This window comes from Aedes albopictus, chromosome 3 (assembly GCF_035046485.1).
Source record: "Aedes albopictus strain Foshan chromosome 3, AalbF5, whole genome shotgun sequence".
Taxonomy (NCBI): Eukaryota; Metazoa; Arthropoda; class Insecta; order Diptera; family Culicidae; genus Aedes; species Aedes albopictus.
The window spans coordinates 438,685,605-438,701,768 of NC_085138.1; the positions used below are offsets into that span (position 1 = coordinate 438,685,605).

Consider the following 16,164-nt stretch of genomic DNA (forward strand, 5'->3'; position numbering starts at 1 on the left):
CTTCTTCTTCTTCTTCTTTATGATTGAGCGGATGAGCTCTTAAGGGCCAGTATCAAAGACTATATGCCCAAGATGTCCACTTCACAAATTGAACTTTGCTTTTGAGAAACGCGATTGAGTTACCAAAAGTCAGTGAAAAAACTGACATTTTTGACATGTCTACTGCGATCAAATCAACAGTGGTTTTGTTGTTCAAATTAACCACCTTCGTTTGCACAATAATAAATAAAATACTTATTTCATAATAAATACGAAATAAGAATAAGCTCTCATCTCATAGAAGCAGCGTGACTAGCTAAACAGTGAACCGATGTCCATCGCCAGCAGCGTGAGTTTACCACCAAGGTTGGTTCAGTTCAGAAGCATGCTATCGAAAAACAATGTATGGATGAATTTAACCTTGTAGTTTAATCTAAAAGTTTGCCGAATAACATTGGGGTCGCAAACGTATACCAAAGTCGTGAGCGAGCTGTGAAGGCAACTTTCCACAGCGTGAATGTAATTTATATTCACCGCGTGGAGAGTTGCCTTCACAGCTCGCTCACGACTTTGGTATACGTTTGCGACCCCAATGTTATTCGGCAAACTTTCAGATAAAATTGCAAGGTTAAATTCATCCATACATTGTTTTTCGATAGCATGCTTCGGAACTGAGATAATAGCAAATGAATGTAAATCTTTGCAAATGAATGGTCGCAACCTTGTTTACCACCAATGGGATTCCGAGGTTCCTAGCCGTGGAATATATGTTATTTAATTATTACGCAGGTCTATCTAAACCAGGGCAGGGAGTGAGCAGGCCAGAGAAACTCGGAACAAATAACGCGTGCCGATCCAAACTACACAGATCTAATTCGCGGGCCAGGAGAGATGACTGCATAAAAATCTTTCCAAACAAGACTTGTCCTGGCTCCTTTGGGAAGCATTGCCAGCCAACACTAACGCGGCTTTTTTATATCACAGTGAGTAATCAACGGTTGAATAAACGCTATTCGTTAACGTTGATTTAACGCATCCCGTTGACGTTAACGTTAATTACCATAAAAATTAACGCAACGCCGTTGACGTTGATTGCGGCGAAAATCAACGTCAACGGCGTTAATCGTTGATTAACGTTAACAGTGGGCTTCGTGGCCGTGCGGTTAGCGGTGGCAGTCATCTAGGCGTATCGTAAGCCAGGGAGTGTGGGTTCGATTCCCGCTCCAGTCGGTGGAAACTTTTCGTCAAACGAAAAATTCACCACTGGGCCATTGGGTGTTCTGTGTTGTCCGTTGTCTAGTGTAAGTAATGTGTTCAGTCTGTGCAGCCTCTGGCTGAAGACGGTGTGAATTGTCTTTATAACAACCCTGGTATGAAATGCTTTATCGCGTCAGGTACAATGGTAACGAAACATGATAAATTTCTAATTTCGTATAAGAAATTAATAATAAAACGAAAATCAAATACCAGGTTAATCAAAACCATTTCTTTTCAGAAACATCCTGAGAGAAGCCAATCATCCGCTACCTTCGCATTTGTAGAACACAGTGGTTACCAACATCCATGGGCGAAATCACCGTTCTGCTTCGCACAAATTAAGCAACAACACTTCATTCATCCAGCTGGCCCATCGTTGGTAGCGCCCGCCAAAAGAAAGACATCAACATCATTTGGAGCATGAAAATACAGCTTTTCCGAGCGAGTAGCGTGCCAACTTGGCGGAAAACTACCTAACCTCACGTTGGTTGTCGGTGGGAAATTGTAGGGGCAAGAGTGCTCCACGATGACGACGACACCGACCGAGAGAATGGCGCTCTCTCGTCGGGAGATTGAGTGATTTCCTGGCGGCGAGGGTGGAACTCAGTGCTCCAATGCTGTGAGATTGCCTGGAGCGTGTTATTACAGCGCGCGTGGGAAAATTTTTACCTGAAATGCAATTTTAATTAATTTGTTGGGGGTTAGTAGAATGGATATGTCGTATTGTTTTTCGGAGGATTTGATCTTTGAGATAGTGATTTCGTGGTCATTACAATGCTGAATGTCACAAGTTTGTTATAGGTATTGGGCAGTCAGTTTCGTCACCCGGTTTGTGCATCCCCATTGGGGGGCACTCCTTGGACACGGGTGGCCCCGTTGGGGTAGGACGCGCGCGAAGCAGGAACAGCACCGTTTCGGTCGGTCCGTCGGTCGGGGGCTGTGAGCAATGAATGTGCCAGACTGCTTGTCTGGTGGAGGACCAAAACCGTTTCGAGTCAGTCGGGAAGATGTGCAAGCAGTTTATCGCGACCGGCCAACGTGGCAAGACCTCCTGTACAGTGCGCTTCTGTGTGTGGGCGGCTTTGGGAAAAACTGATTCGCTGCCACTATTGTTGCTCTGCATCCGGGCAGGTCAAGAGTCTGGAAACAGTGCGCCGCATTTCTTCGAGTGCTTCCTAATCGACGTCGGCGCCGCTGACAATTAACTGCAGTTTCAGTTGAGCGGTGCATCCTGAAAGGTTGCTGCGTGGACAAAAGAAGCCGGAACTTAAAATGTTTAACGGTGTACAATCAAATCAAGTTTTGTGAACTAAGATCAAGTGATTCCAAATAGTTATTAGGAAATTTTGTTTACGTATTTTCGGAAATCTTAATCGACTTAGATCCCCTTAGTAGATCCTCTCCGTCCCATCATCTAAGAATATCGCCACTGTGAGAAGTTGCAGTTTGTAAAGTAGTTCAATGTGTGTTTCTTAGATACTAGCTGATTTAGTAAATTTCAATAAGCTATCCTCGCAAGAAGCAAAGCTCACTTCATTTTTAGAACGGTTGTGATTGTTGGCTACCATAGAAATTCTTGATCAATTAGAGAATGAAGAAATCGCTCCTCCTGTGCTGGTGTTGAAATTGAAGATTTTTGTTGCTGTAAAAAAGTTTGTCAAAGCAGAAACTTAATTTGGTGAACCAAAGTGCGAGTGTGAAAGTGTGCTTGAATTAAATTTAAGAGGCCGACAAGGCAAAGCGGAAAAAAATCTTTCTGAAGGTGAACCATAAATTCAAAACAGTGGAAAGAAATCAAGTGACAGTGCTTTTCCTTTCTGTCCTTTATTTTTTGCTTTGAACGAACAAGTGCTACTACAGGTCCTCGGGGCTCGACGCAGAAAGGACCACGTCTACCCTGTCTCATTTTCCCATAAACATTTCGCCACGACCCTCGGCAGGCAAAAGGGCACCGGCAGTTAAAACAGTTACCGAAAGGACGAAGCGGGAAGTTCGTTTCATGTTTTTCCTTCTGGCTTGAGTCACGCTCTTTTCCGGCACACTTGCTGCTGTTGAGACCTGCTTCCGTTCCATAGTAGTCACCCACTTGTACCGCCCGGAAGACTGTCTAATCTGGTGAAATATTGTTGCTTCCTCTTTTGGCTCGCAGCACAAGATTCTGCTGCATCGTACAGTACGCGAGTGAATGAGTTTCACACCCAACGTCTCCCCACCCCACCGAACTGATGCGAAATCAGTGATGTAAGGAATCGCAGGCTAAACGAAATACGAGAAGTGTTGAACCAAATCTTTCTTCCCACCACTCGAACACTGTAAACACGTAATAATTCTCTCCGCAACCCCGTAACCATCCACTCCCCGAAACCGATAATAGCCGAACAGACAACCGGAAAATCCAGAAGAAAAACTATCACAACTATTGAGAAAGAAAATCCCTCCCCCGCTATCGTCGACGATTTCGGAAAATCGAGAAGAACAAAGGTGCGACAAGTGTGAAGCACGTGCCATCGAAATGCTACTCGGTGCAGCAGTAAGCTTTTCCTCAAACCGAAAAGAAGAGCGGTGTTGGTGAAGAAAACACGAGAAAGTAAAAAAAAACAATCATCCAACCCCAGAAGGACCAAGCACAGAAAGGTAAGTGGCTTCGAGAAGGATCATCACCAGCTTTAGTTCTCGTCGTTTTGATTGGTGACCAACAGGCTTGGAAGGGGTGGTGGACTGTTATCATGGCGTAATTCATGAAGCTAAATGGTCGCTTCAGCGGTGAATACAAGCTTTTGATTAATTTTCGGCGACCTTGCGGGTATCTTTTGGGAGATGGTTGGTGTTTTTACTTTAATTCGTTTTGTATGAATGAAGCAACATATAAACATTAATATTGTAATAATAATAATGATTTATTATTATTTCATTTTTCAAACTTGTGAACATTAAACGGTTTATAAAACGGTTTATGGAGCAGTATAAAACTTAAACCGTTTGATAAACCATCCAATGTTCACAAGTTTGAAACACAAAATGATGACTTCGATTTTGTTTGCTTGAAAAGTTCAATTCGCAGTGATATAGAAATATGTAAAATTGTCTCGGAATTTATTGTTTCAATATACTCACCACAAACTGCTGGAACAATGTAGTTGGTAAACTATTCGGAACTTCTTCCGAACACCCTTCATTAAGCCTCTTTTGAAAAACCATTCACTCGTGTCATCAAACTCGTCATTGATGAGTTCCGAAAAAAAAAATCAAATATCACATCAAGCCTTGGAATCTTTTTTCTAGCACCAGCTTCTGGAACTTGAAATGTACCTACTTAACCCTCGAGCGATCGCGTTGTTGTATTTAGTACAATACGTTGAAAAAATCTCGCTTCTTGTACTCAACATAGGCGTGGTGCTGATGGTGGTGGTGGCCAACCACGCGAGTTACGAGTAAATCATATATTAATACGTACCACGGCTGTATTCTTATATACTTTTAATTTTTATGTTTAGATTTTCATGAGAATCGTCAAAACCAGAGTAGAATTGCCAATAATAGTGGTGAAAGTAGAAGCTCTTGAAGACCCAGCCTTAGTAACCGAAGGTTCCCTTGAGAGGATAGCTTATAAGTCTTGCAGCATTGTCAATAGTTTCGTTTTTAAGTGATTTTGGAACTTGAACGTTCAATAAGCGAATCGCCTTCTAAGCACCTTCTGACGTAGCTTTCCCTTAACTATCATAGATTATCCTGCATGATAGTCTGCTCACGTACCACTACGTTGACGTTTCGATACGGGGTTTGTGTCTTCGTCAGGGGTAAATATTTCTATAGTTACTTCGTCTTCCATATTCGTCTAACTGAAACTGTCGGGTCAAGTTGTTATAAGTTCATGACTTAGAAATTTTTGAAGTTTCCCAGCAACACTAGTACTAGCAATGGCCAAATCTTGATTACGGCACAAGTTATTGAAGTATAAATATAAGCATGTGAAGCTATTTGTTGAATCTGAAATAATATCGAATGTGGAAATCTTCATGAATATTTTCGGAATAAGTAATCTTGAGCTATTAAACCACCGGATCAAAGAACTTGTAATGCGATAGCTGATCTTTTATACGTGTTACGTAATCTTGCTGTATTTTTAGAGATACTGTATTTTTAGAGATAATGCTTAAATATATTTTCTTCAATTTAATTGTAGCTTGTGTATAAAAGTCGGAAACCAGAATAATTTAAGGGAGGTTATCCCAGGCAACATCTGAAAACATCTTTCGAAATATCCTTAGCACCATCTTTTAAAAATTCTTCTATCAAATCCGTAAGACATGCCTTAAACATGCAAAAGTTTCTTATTACTCATAGCGACTAGGATATATTTGCGATATATTTTTCAAAATTACATCCGTCTGAAGAGATTCAGTTGTTTCTTTGTTGATTTTTCAAACTTCTTATTTCTCATAAAAATCAAGTAATGGGTTTAAAAGACAAATCAGCATAAGGCTAAATGATAAAGACAAAGAGTAAACATACAGTATAACCCGAGAAGGTGGATAAATCTTATCAAGAGCATATTCAATTATTACTTAGTGAATTGAAGAACAAAAACTGATATTGGTTTGAATGAGATAAGAGGTAAGAGATCAGAAATAATGGCAAAATCTAGTATGGTGAATTGCTCAATAATAACTCGTTAAGATATTACAAAATCAAAACAATAGCAGACAAAATTTAACGATCTTTTTCTTGAAAAAAGAAATAAAAAAATTCCATGCGATTCTTACCACTCAACTGTGGCTCACTGTTATGAATACCATGGGGATAAGAGCATGAGGTTCTTCGTTTCCACAGCTCAGAAAGAGGCACATGGCATTCATCTCTATGGGTGTATGTGTTCCGATTTTTCCGTTCTACAAAAGAGCCAAATTTATTCTTATGTAGAAATTTTCAGATATTTCGACAAAAACAAACACTGATGGCATGTCACTTTAAGTTATTCGTGCTAAATGCATTCAATATTTGAATAACACAGTGGTGCTCATCCTGCAACCCGCGGACCGCATGCGGCCCTCCAAGCTTTAAGATGCGGCCCGCAGAGTACTTTAAGACGAATCGAAATTTTTGAACGATTATTTGAAATAAATCGTTAAATTTATTAGGAAATAAAAAAAAATGCTGATCCATTTTCACTGTGTTGAACACAATTTAAATTATAAATAAACAAGAAGAACACTCCGTTCTGGTAAGATTCGAACTCCGAAATATTTCCGCATTTTAGATTAGTCACGAAGCCAGCTTATTGTTATTTATAAGTGATACGAATCAAATGAAAGTTTGGTAAAAATGTAATCCTGAATCATTTAAAAATTAGTTGCAGCTTTAAAGCGCAGTCAATGCAACTCTGAGTAAATATTTCACATTTCGCCTTTCCGAAGAACATAAAAATACAAAGCACGAAGTTTTTGACAAAATTCTCAACAAACCTCAACTTAGTTGCCAATATTGTTTATTTTTCACTGTTTGTTTAAATTTCTATAACAAGATTCATACATTTTTCGAAACAAAACTTACGAATCCAATTTGAATTGTCCAAGCGAAACTCCTGAACGAACTTAAAAGAAAAAAAATCTCAGGCGAGCTTCATAAAGCGTCTGCTGTGCCCTTTTGGAGAAACTTCAAGAAACATTATTGGAGAATAAAAAGAAAATCGGGTTAAGTACGGTTCCTTTGAATTCCACTAAGAATTTGCATCCTTTGACAGATACGTATTTCGACCTCAACTGTAAGGTCGTCTTCAGTGTCTTGTACTTGACTCGACTTTACAGATATTCCCCTAACAAGCCCAGGTTAATCATCATTATTGGAGAAAAAATTTAAGCAACACTAAGCGAAATATATGGAGAAACTCAAATCATCCTGGAGAAAATAAACCTGAAGAAACTCTATGAGAAAGTGCATGGAAATTATAGGAGCATCTCTTAGAAAAATGTTCTGGTGCCACTCTAATAGAAATTTCTTAAACAACTTTAGAATAAATTCCTCGAGCAACAAAAGGAGTATTTTCAGGAGTAACAAACAATATTCCAGGACCAACTGCACCAAGACACAAAAGATGCCTAGAACGCCTGATGAAAATTTGAACAATAAATTTGAAGCAACTTATGCAGCAACTTTAGAAGATAATGTTGAAGAAGCTTCCGAAAACCATTGCTAAAAATCTTATTTTTGAAGAAATTCAATGATGAAGTATTTCATCAACTTTAGAAGAGACTTATGGAAAGAATCAACTAAAATCTTCATGAAACTCCTGGAAAATTTTCGAAAAAATCCAGAAGCTATTCTAGGAGAAATTCTTGAAACCCTTTGACCCTTACACAAGTTCCAAACAGTTCAGATTTTTAATAAATATGCTTTAGAATTGTTCTTCTTGTTGTTTTTGTGCATCGATGTTTATGCGGCCCGCAGGTCGATCCCGAATTGCAAATTAGGCCCGCGGTATCCTCCAGCCTGAGCACCTCTGGATCAAAATCACATCGAACCATGACAGCAAAAAATTGTTCGATTTGAGATATGATTTAGATATTCTCATCTGCCCGAGTATTTATTCCCTTATTGAACATAGTATTTTCATCATACTGAAAACAAAGAATTGTAGCATTATTGGGGCTTTTCCGAGCAGAAGGGATTGCAAATTAACAAACACAATATCACACAACCTAATGCCTTGTTTTGTTATTGCTATCTTATCAAGGTATCACTTTTCAAAAACATATTTAGTTGAGCAAGTTTAAATTGCAAAATGTGTGCTCGTATAACTACATTAGTTGCTGCTAGTATGATACGGTTGAGAGTATAAAATCATGTGATCGACAATAGCATAGCCATGGTAAGTCTTCAAATTCAGTGTTATTAAGTTGTTGTTAAAACTTACAAAACATGTTATTGAATTGGTATTCAGGAACAGTTTTTGTTTAACATAAACAAAGTGACCAGATGTTTTTTGTCTAAATACTGAACAAAAATTAAAAACATCTTGTCTGCTTTGTTTTACGATATGGGCAAATGTTAGCCCGCTCTAGTGAAGAACTTGCACAACGAAACATGGATGCTTCAAGAATTTTTTCCACAGCTTCTTCCAGATATTCTTTAATAAATGTATCTAAGGATTCGTCTGAGTAAAGCCCATGGAAACATGGGCTTCTTCTGAAACTCCACCAGATATTACTTTAGAAATTCTTCCAGAAATTAAATTAAAGAATTCATCGTAAACTTCTTCAGAGATTCAAAAATTTTCATTAGTTTTTCCAGTGGATTCTTCAAAAACCGTTCTCGTATTTTTTCAAGATATATACAAGAGATTTAATCAGGATTTGATCAAGAAAATTAATTAAAAATTCCTTCCTAAATAGGGGAAATTACCTATTCTCGGCCGTTTTGTTCTCTTCGTCTTCGGGGGTTTTTTGAAACCTATTGAACTGAAAGTTGGTCTCAAATCCTTCCCAACTAATCTGAATTATATGGCCAAGTTTCAGGCAATTTGGCTGACAAAAACCTCCCATGACGAAGAGAACAAACCTGCCGATAATACCCATTGTCACCCTATGTCCTGGGAATTTTTAGAGAAATTATTCAGAGAATCCATTACGAATTCATCCACAAATTCCTGCAAGAGTTCATACACAGATTCCTTCAGGATATCCACCGTGTATTTACCCAGAAAACTATCCGGCATTTCCTTTTAAGATAACTCTAATAATTTCACCATGAAGTTTTTGATATTTTTTGGAAAAAAAAAACCCAAGAATTTCCACGGAAATTGCTTTAGAAATCTCTCAAAAGTTAAAATGGAATCATTTCACAGATTTCTCCAGAAATCCTCCAAGAATTTTATTGAAGGATTTCTTCTGGAATTTTCCTATGAATTTCTCAATATTTTTTTGGTAAATCTACCAAGGGTTTTTCGAGAAGTTTCTCCAGACATTTCTCCATGAAGTTCTTAAGATTTTTTTCCTGAGATTCCTTCAAGAATTTCCTTGGGAATTTGTCAGAGATTCATTCAAAAGTCCCATTCTCCAAGAATTCTACTGACGATTTCTTCAAAAATTCCAGGAATTTCAGGAATTCCTGCTAGGATATATTTTGAAATGCCCTTGAAGAGATCATCTCCACACACTTCTTCAGAATTCAGGAGATTCCTTCAGGAATTTTGGCAATAAATTTCTACAAAAATTCTATAATGAAGTTTTTTTTAAATTCACCTAAAAATTTCTGCGAAAATTATTCCCAGGGTTTCTTCAACAATTCTACTTTGAGAAATTCCTTCTGTGATTCAAGCAAAAACTTCTGGAAGCATTTGCATTAGAAATTGCTCCTTGCGGTTCAATCAGAAATATCTCCTAGGATGTCTTCAGAGATCCCTGCATATAATTTTCCAGATATTTTTCCACGGATTTTTCAGAAGCTCTGCCATAAATCTCAAGTACATCACTGAAGAATTTTCTCAAAAAATCTCTTTAAAAAATCATCCTCCACGAGTTTTGTAAATTTTCTGGAGGCAAATTGGGCAAAAACTCCTAAAGCAATTTCTGACGATATCTCTGAAGCAATTCTTGGATGAATTCCTAGAAGAATACTTGAAGTAACACTTTAAGATACACCTTTTATGGTCAGAAAAAATCATGCGAAACTTATGAAAAAACTCTGCAAGTAATTCCAAGGAGAAAGTTCTTGGGAAATTTCTGCAGGGATTTAAAAAAAAATTATGGGAAATTTCTAAAGGAATCTCTTAAATAAACTTGCAGGAATCTCAGATAAGGGGCTGTCCATTAATTACGTAAGGGTTTATGGGGGGAGGGGGGGTTTGAGAAATCTTACGCGCCATACAAAAAATTTTGGGTTCTCATACAAAAAATCTTACAAGGGGAGGAGGGGGTGTCAGGAAATCGCAAAAATCCCCTTACGTAATTAATTGACAGCCCCTTACTGATGAAATTCTTGAGCAAATCCGTCAATAAATTTCTAACGGATCCCTGGAGTATTTTCCAAAGATACATCCAAAGGAATTCCCTGAGAAAAATCTTATACAGTTTCTAAAGGAATTCCTAATTACTACCTGAAGAAGTTTCTGAAGTTTCTGCAAAAAAAATAATTATGGAAGAATTCAAAAAAAATGAAAAAATTGAAAAAAAAAAACGAATTTTGAAAAAAAAAAATGAATCAAAATCTTGAAAAACTGGAGAGCGCTCTGCGGGTATTTATAAAAAAAAATCTTAAATAATTCTTGAGCTTATCAATCGATTCTGGAGTAATTTCTACAGTTATTGTTCAGTGATTTTTTTTGGAAAAAAAAACTTTTGAAAGAAACCCTAAAGGAAGGCCCGAATAAATCCATAGCAACAGGACCTGGAGGAATACCTGAAGGAACTATTAGAGAAACCCCTGAAGGAACTTCCTGAATAATTTCTCGAGAATTTCCTTGAGGAAATTTTGAATAAATACCCGAGAAAATCATTGAAAAAAAAGTAATAGCAAAAAAAACCCTCTGTTGAAAATCAAGCAATAATATTAAAGCAAAAATAAAGAAATTTTTTCTGAATTTTTAACATTCCAGGACGCGCGCCATCGAGCAACCGAAACTGCACCACGCTCACGCTGTGTACGGAAAGCGAGGTTTTTTGGTAGTGTTGTACTTTTTACAACAGCGCGCGCGCTGAAAGGTTAAAGAAAACCCCTGGATAAATTTCTGAAGAAATCTCTAAATTTTAAAGAAAAAAATTTCTCCCAGAATTGCATCAATCGTTTCGAGAAATTTATGGAGAAACCACTGGAGAAATTGCTAAAATATTTTTTCCGGAAATTTCTTGAAGAATTTTCCCGAATCACGAAGAAAAAATCATGGAGAAAGAATCTGATAATATATCCGATGCAATTCGTCCAGAAATACTAAAATTGTACAACCACAAATATATGTAGCAATGCTTGAAGAAATTTCCAATAGAATCCCTTAAGAAATTGTTGAGGAAACCTGTGGTCAAGATGAATATTGTGAGAATGTTTTAAGGAAATTCCTCAAGAAGGGTTTGTATTCCTGAAAGAGTCTGGCGTCCGTGGAAGTAATCTTCGGAAACACAATTGGAAACTCTTAAGGAATCTTTGGATAAATTCTTGGTAAACCTTCAGAAAAAATCCTGGCGCAATTCTCGTAGGCATTCTAGGGAAAATCATGTGAGTGAAGATTTAGAAATCTTGGAAAACTATTTTGGAAAATTCGGAAGGAATCCTGGTGAATCCTCGAAAAACTTTTTAGGAATATTAGGAAAAATTTTCGGATGGTTACAGAGGAATTATCGTAAAACTTAATTGAGGAAAGATTCCATGGAACAACTCTCGGCGTAATTTTTAAAGAATTTCCTGATAATTTAAGGCGAATGTGATTCCGGAATTCCCAAAGAAATCTGGCGAAGAATTTTGGATTTTTTTTTTTAAATTGGAGAAAACATAGACTCGACGAAATCCTTAGTAAAATTGGGATGAGTTTCAGAAAAAAAGTATAATTATCTAGTTAAATTTCTGTAGGAATCATCAGTGGAAAGTTCTGCAGAAATTTTAGTAAAATTTTCGGAGGAATCTATACTTGCAATGTTCGCATGCAACACTTCACAATGATTTGCAATGAATAAAAGATGGAATTAGGCACTAGTTTTAGATTAATTGCCGTTTCTACTTAAGGAATCATATTATACCATTTTACCCTAGATACGGCTTTAATTTTCGAGCTCTTTCTTACGTTCAAACGCTTGATGAAATGCATGGGTGAGTTTAGTCTAAGAAATGGTGTGCTACATACAAACCAAGAATAATATGTAGCTTCTCACAGCTGGTATTTGTTATTAATACACTAAGTTTTGTCATGCATCCATCTCTAAATGACTGGACTGCAAAGTTGTGCTTACTGCCTATTATTTCTGGAACAATCATAGGTTTTTTCCTTTTTATCAATGTTTTTATTTATTTATTTTTTTTTTATTTACCAATTGCCGTTTAAAAAGATCTCGAATTGCTTGTATGTTTTTTCGAGTGTATTCAGAACGAAGGGAGCTCGTTAATCAAGTATCCAATTAGAAGCAAATCAAATTCAGTATCTTTCTAAACTCCAGTGACAACAAAAAAAACAAAGTCTTGCCGATAAAAAAGGGTCCCATTTAAAATGTTGATCAGACATAAAATCAATGATTTATTCGCGGGTTTCATCTTTTGTTTCTTTTAGGAATCCCACTCCTTCAAGCTCCGGAAGCCATCCATATTCACACCAAAAGCAGTTGCTAAATTTACAATTTACACCCTTCGCGGGTGGCACCCAAAATGGGAAAACCGTGTCAAAACAAATTTAACCGGGATTTTGGCTGAACGGATCATTTGTCGTGGTTGGGAGTTGTTTTTACCAAGGGTTCGTCATTCAAGTGGAATTGGTAGTGATTTGATTTTCTTCTGTTTGTTATATAAGTAGACGTCGTTTTCCAGCGCATAAGCTTCGATGCGTCTGAAAAATACTGACGACAAAAAAACGCCCTGGTTTTAACTCTAAGGATGCTAATTTAGAACCTTTTCTATTTCGAATTAACGACCACATTTTTATTCGCACCTGTCAGCTAGCACCAGGTAGAATCCGATTAAGAAACCCCCCTCTTTTCCCAGAGTTAGTCAGTATTCAAACAATTTTCATCGTCATCATCTTGCACGGTAGCATGCCAAGGAAGCTTTACCAACAGTCAGCCGGCACTCCACGAAAGGAAATTTAATCCCAGATTCTCACAAATCCATGACAATTCCACTTTTATTAATTCGAATAAAAAATTGCATAATTAATTTCTTCGGGATTTTTCCTACAGCATTCTTGCCACCTCGTTTGGCCGCACACTACTGTGGAATCTGTGGACGCAGAAGAAAAAACGCTACGAAAAAAGGGTTTCCTTCGTTCCATTTTAGCTCGAAGGGGAGAAACTGTAGAAGGAAAAAAAGTGTCGACTGGAACTGGAGGAGACGGCGACGCCGCCGTCGACGACGTTGAACCAAATTCAAATGAAGACGGAAGAAAAGCACTTCCTCGGGCCTCGTCAAGTCCGGCACATCCTTGACGTGTTGGTTGGCGAAGGCACTTCTCCAAGTCGTGGGAAACGGTTCCAAAACAGGAAAAGCATTTTTCCGCTAGCAGCTTCCGTGGATTTTCCCTCTTGGATTCCTTCTCTTTTTTGCGCTGTTTTCAGTAGAAGACGGTCTATGTAGAAAAGACGCATCAACTTGCAAGTAGTCAGCTCATGCTGGTTGGGAACGTTCTGTGCTTTGTAGCGGTCTATTCTTCACTTTTGGTACGAGCTCGCTCACTTGCACATTCGCTCATTGATTCATTCATTTATGCAACTAACGAATGCAGCTAACAACCCGAATGGAAATTTGTATGTAGGTGTTGTGTTATAATTATTGTCCTTATCTATTATCATCAGGGCCCAGACAAGGCCAGCCCAACTCACTGCAGTTAATTATTTAATAACCGCACAATCACTACCCATAACACTAGTCGACAAAATTTAAACATTTTTTACGCACTTTGACCATTTGTTCCATTTCTAATGGAATTTGGCTCGCTGATTTCGAATCTGACTTCAGAATTCCTGTAACACGTACAGTTTTTGAGAAAAATAGGATTTTATTCACCAAATTTAATATGTCATAGAAAATTCATCTGCTCATTTTAACTAATATTTATATTCAATAGATTTTGATCCACTGATTCTTAATCTGACCTAAGAATTTCAGTTACACGTAAATTTTTTGAGAAAATACGGTTTTATTTACAAAATTTTATATTTTCTCTTTTCAATGAACTATTGTCTTTATAATTTTATTGTTTTTATCTTCTCATCTTATGCAATATTATTATTTATTAGATTTAGATATACTGACTCTGAATCTGACCTAAGAATTTCAGTAACACGTAATATTTTTGAGAAAAATAGGGTTTTATTCACAAAATTTTATATTTTCATACAAAACAAAATCTTGTCTTTATAATTTTGAATTTTTCATCTGCTCATCATAACCAATAGTTAAACTCAATAAATTACGATCCACTGATTCAAAATCTAACCTAATAATTTCAATAACACGTAAAATTTTGAGAAAATAAGGATTTATTCATCATATTTCATATTTTCATGGAAAATAAAATATTGTCTTTATAATTATATTTTATTTCATCTGCTGATCATAATCAATTTTTATTTTCAATAGATTTTGATCCCCTGATATAGAATCTGACCTATGAATTTCAGTAACACGTAAAATTTTTGAGAAAATATGGTTTTATTCATCATATTTCATATTTCCATGGAAAATAAAATATTGTCTTTATAATTATATTTTATTTCATCTGCTGATCGTAACCAATATTTATTTTCAATATATTTTATTCCTCTGATACAGAATCTGAACAAAAAATTTCAGTAACACGTGAAATTTTTGAAAAAATGAAGTTTTATTCATGAAATTCATGTTTTCGTAGGAAATAAACTATTGTCTTCATAATTTTAATTTTTTCATCTGCATATCTTAATCAATATTTATAATTAATGGATTGTCATCCTTCGATTCGGAAACTTACCTTAGAACTTCTGTAACACGTGAAATTTTGTGAAATAAAATAATGATTTTAAAATTTTAAATTTTGTATCTGCTCATCATAACTAATATCTATATTCAAAAGATTTTGATCCACTGCAGTGGATCAGTGCACTGATTCAAAATCTGACCTAAGAATTCAGTAATACGTACAGGTTTTGAGAACAATGGGGTTTTATATACAAAATTTCATATTTTTAAAGAAAATGAAATATGGTCTCTATAGTTTTTTATCTACTCATCTTAACTAATATTTATACTTAATAGATTTTGGTCCACTGATTCGGAACCTGGCCTAAGAATTTCTGTAACATTTAAATTTTTTGAGAAAAATAGGGTTTTATTCGCAGAATTCAGTATTTTCAGAAAAAAATATAACTTTTGTTTTAATTTATGGTCCTCTCATTAAAACAAATATTTGTATGTAATAAATTTCAATCTGCTTATTCGAAATCTAACCTCAGAATGTCTGTACCACGTTCAGTTTTTTGTATGAGAACCCACTTTTTATTTGTATGGCGCGAAAGATTTCTCAAACTCCCCTCCTTCCATAAGCCCCTACCCCTACGTCATTAATGGACAGCTTTTCACTAGATCGTAATAGATTGTATTTAATGTATCCACTTAATCCTTATTCTTATACTTAATCTTATTCTTATTTTATATGAATTTTTGTTTCTATGCGCAGTAGATTTAAAAAAAATAAAGACAATATTTTATTTTCAATGACCATATGTGATGTTGTAAATATAATTCTATTTTTCTCAAAATCTGTACGTGCTACAGAAATTATACGGTATGATAAGAATTCAGCGAATTGTCCTTATGTATTTGCACAGTCAGGTTTTTTTTTCATGCCGGGGATACCTACCGCGCTGATTCGTGAACTCAGTCCAAAAACTGTACGTGTTAAACACAAAATTTTAGGTCAGATTCCGAATCAGTGGATCAAAATCGTTTGAATATAAATATTGGTTATGGTTAGTAGATAAAAAATGATATTAACAACACAGTATTTTATTTTTATGAAAATATAAAATTTTGCGTATTAAACCCCATTTTTTTCAAAAATTGAACGTGTTACAAAAAATCTTAGGTTAGCTTCCGAATCAGTAAATAAAAATGTATTGAATATAAATATTGTTTTAGATTAGCAGATAAAAATTGTAAAGACAATAGTTTATTTTCTATGAAATGTTATAAACAAAATTCCTTTTTTTCTCAAAAATTGTACGTGTTACACAAATTCTTAAGTCACATTCTGAATCAGTTATT

General features: G+C 36.1%; 1 protein-coding gene across 2 annotated transcripts in view; it reads left to right on the top strand.

The window, feature by feature from the left end:
- Nucleotides 1-1,884: 1,884 nt before the first annotated feature.
- The window catches only part of LOC115268069 (uncharacterized), a 375,447-nt gene continuing 361,167 nt past the window's right edge, over nucleotides 1,885-16,164 (top strand). Inside the window, exons 1-2 of one of the 2 annotated variants that reach the window (XM_062856588.1) lie at nucleotides 1,885-2,367; nucleotides 2,632-3,870. The gene's annotated coding sequence lies outside the window, so the exon portion shown is untranslated. Of the gene's footprint in view, nucleotides 3,871-16,164 lie in introns of both variants that reach the window. The other variant, XM_029876002.2, reaches the window with a different exon arrangement.